This window comes from Charadrius vociferus, unplaced genomic scaffold (genome assembly GCF_000708025.1).
Source record: "Charadrius vociferus isolate BGI_N301 unplaced genomic scaffold, ASM70802v2 scaffold225, whole genome shotgun sequence".
Taxonomy (NCBI): domain Eukaryota; kingdom Metazoa; phylum Chordata; class Aves; order Charadriiformes; family Charadriidae; genus Charadrius; species Charadrius vociferus.
Window position 1 is genome coordinate 940,900 of NW_009648638.1, and position 3,453 is coordinate 944,352.

A 3,453-nucleotide genomic window follows, 5' to 3' on the forward strand; every position below is an offset into this window, starting at 1 on the left:
AGTAAATCAATTGCTATCTGATATCGAACGCTGCAGCAGGCAAAACAAGGGGAGGGCAGCACGTCAGCACAGAAAGGCAGTAGAGTGTCCTGGGGAAGATCAGTAGTGTTCAGGGTCAATAAGCTAGATTCAAATTCATCCTTCCACCCACCAACAGACAGTATAAACATTGTTTGTGCAGCTCTGTTTACAGGGGGAAGCTGTAGAATTCCCTTGTCTTGTTCCTGGGGATCCCTTCATGCCACCCAGCTCAGCTGAAGAGCATCACAAGTTTTACTAGAAGGGAATCACAGAGTACCAACAAAAATTGCCCTGTTATTGTATATGTGGTCAAAGGGTTGACTATGTGAGCGATAAGAACAATTTTATGGCTCTAAGAAACATTGCAAAAGAAAGAAACAGAAAAAGATCAGAAGCCTTGAAGAACTGCAGATGCTTTGATTAGCGCAATTACAAATTAACCCCACTGAAGCTTTCTGCGACCATAAAACAGGGACTTTTGATTGTGCAGCAAACCCAGAAACCACACCTCATCTAAAATGGGTTTCGAAAGCAAAAGTCATAGTAAGCCCATCTAGAACAGTCTGCCTTTCTCTCTCAATACAACCCTGAACTAAGTTTAGCATTTCTTGCATCTGTGGGAAGAGACAAGATGTTGAGGAAGCCAAGAGCTCTCTGATATTTCTGTAGAAGGGATGTTATGGACCAGCCTTGCAGGCAGCATGCCCTTGTGGCTCAGAGGTCAATCCCACCAGTTAGGAGTGCTCCAGTTGCTGACTTACCCCTCCCACCCAACGGCTACAGCTCAACAGGGTATGAAACTGCTCTTGAGTTGCTGCAGGTCAGAACCTATTGTATTTTAAAAATCAGCTTGTGCTACAGTGTAGAACTACAATCCACACCGACACTGGAGCAGGTACAGATCTTAGTCTGCAGCACCATCAGCCATGCTCCAAAACAGTGTGGAAGAACAAGAAAATGTGGAAGTTTTGCTTAAGCTTCCAGCTTTGCAGCACTGCGCTCTTCCTGCTTATAGGGTCTTCTAAAGCTTATTTAAGCAAGCTGTTAGAATCCACAACTGTGCTGTGGATGATTGATTTTTGGGGGGAGGGATGGCTGTTTATAGTCTTCTTTGCATCATTATTTTTAGAAAGCAGCATGCTTCCAAATTAGCATCTTCCACGTGACATTACCTGCTGCTCCCGGGAGCTTGGGCAATACCCACTGATGCAGCCTCGGGCACAAGAGCTGTGTTTTCAGAGCCTTCGCCTGGGGAGCCTTCCTGACCCCCAAACCAGTTGGGCATGCTGTGATCCTCTCCCTCTCCTTCCAGAGAACCAGGTGTTTGCTTCTTGAAAGACTAAACGTGGGAGTCATAAAAGAATATTAAATCCAGCACTGCCTTAAGAGGGCCCTGTTCAAACACCACCGGGCTGCGCTTACCTGCTCAGTACCTGGCAGCACCACCAAGATCATAGCCACAGTATTTAGTTTTAGATTTAAATATCATAATTGCTCTCAAGTGTGCCTCTAGCATGAAGTGCCCAGTTATTTTTGTTGTTACTGCTGATTCAATACAGCCTGGTGATATTTCTCATCATTCCAGTGACTTCAAGGACCTGTTCAAGCCACCTTCATTTTTGTTAAATTATCTCAAAGGCTCCAAGCCGCGGTCAGTTGCGAAGATAAGTTCGACTACCCTCAACCACGTAAGCAGGGCTCAGACAGCTATCACTGGCCTGCTCCACGCCTCCTCCCGTTCTCCATGGGAGGATCCGAAGAAATGACCTCATTTCCTCATGGATAAAGCAACATGCTCTGAAATAATGTCTCCTACTACAAGACAACCTCATTTGTCTTTTAAATGAAACAACCCAATAGTCTTGCAGGAAATGAGAAGCCCCATCAGTTGCATTATCCCCTCGGAGATTTGGTTGCATGTCTTTCGGCTTGTGTTTGCCACGGGGTCTCACAGATGGAAGGAGTTGCATTTAGAGGCAGTTTTCAATAGCAAAGGGAACTGGAACGGCTGCATTCCAAGCGGCCTGACCTCTGATTTTCATCAGCTCACAGAACACTTCAAGGTTGAAACTATAATGAACTGCAGGATGTTTTATTTGTAGAGAGTCCAAGTAAAAACGATTCCCAGTTACAATTGCTACTGAAGACAATACAGACCTTTATTGATTTCATGGTTCACAGCAATCGCTTCAGACCTTATTTTTCTGCTAAAACAAAGTGTTTCAGCCTTTACAGCCATGGCCACAGCACACAGGCCTCCCCAAATCTGTATGTAGCGTGTATAGAAGCTGGTTGAGTATTCTGCACATTGAAGGTCAGCATCAGTTAGAGGCACAGATGAGAAGCCTACCCAAATTTTATTAATCAACGGGAAAATATTTGCATCTAGACAAGATGGGGAATCCATGTGAAGATGCCATCTCTTACTCTGAAAGAATGACTGCCTTTAGAGCACTGGAGAAATTTTAGAAGTAGTCTTATACTGGTTAAAAGAAACCACGCTCCTGGAAAGCAAAGTTAAGCGACTGCATTTGTTTAAAGAGACTGTTTACAGAAATGCTATAAATACCTACCCCCTCAGTGTTTTCCCTTCATAAATCTTATTAGTACTGATCTTTGAAAAAAGAAAAAGAATTTTACCTCAATACTACATAGAAGAAAACAGGCGCCCGACGGGGAAATATGTTGCTGCCCATAACTAAGCTGGGGAGTTGGGGATGGGCTGTGGGCTCTGCTGCTGCAGTCTAAACCCCCAACAGCAGTTGCATCTCAGCGTGAGCAGCTTGCCCCCCTTACAGTCCAAGCTGTGTATCACCTCTGTGGAGGCTGAACATACCCATAGAGACCTACAGCATGACCAGCCCAGCAAAGCCCTTCTGAAGCTCTCAGATAATCAAGAACATCATTACCCCGTCACCACAGCCCTCAGCTTTGCTTATTATACCTGCTGTTTCCTTATAATCATGGAGCTGATACACAAGTCAGGCTGTGCCTGTAAGTCAGACAACACAGCATGCTCCGGGTGCTCCTCCCAAGCAGCAACATTGGGGAAAAGCACCACCACCATTACAGCCCTGCTTAAACCCAGCCACATGCCAGCCCGGCTCCTGCCCTAGACCGTCCAGATCACCTCGAGCAGTTCTGAAGACGGCTGGTAGAGAAATTCAAGCTTACATTCCCCTTCTCATTGCCCTACCCATGCTCAGCTTTGGGCGCCGGCACAGCTCAGCAGGTAGGGCAGCAAGCCCTGCAGCCTGCTTGGGCACCGCTGGGACAAGGGGACCACTGCCACACGACCATCTGTAGACTGTTGCTTCTCCCACCATAAACCAACTGTAGACACATGCTTGTTTCCAGGACAGACAACAAGGCCTTTGGGCTCTCTGCCCCCAACCCTTCCCCCAGGCTGTGGGGCACCCCCTAACCCCCCCC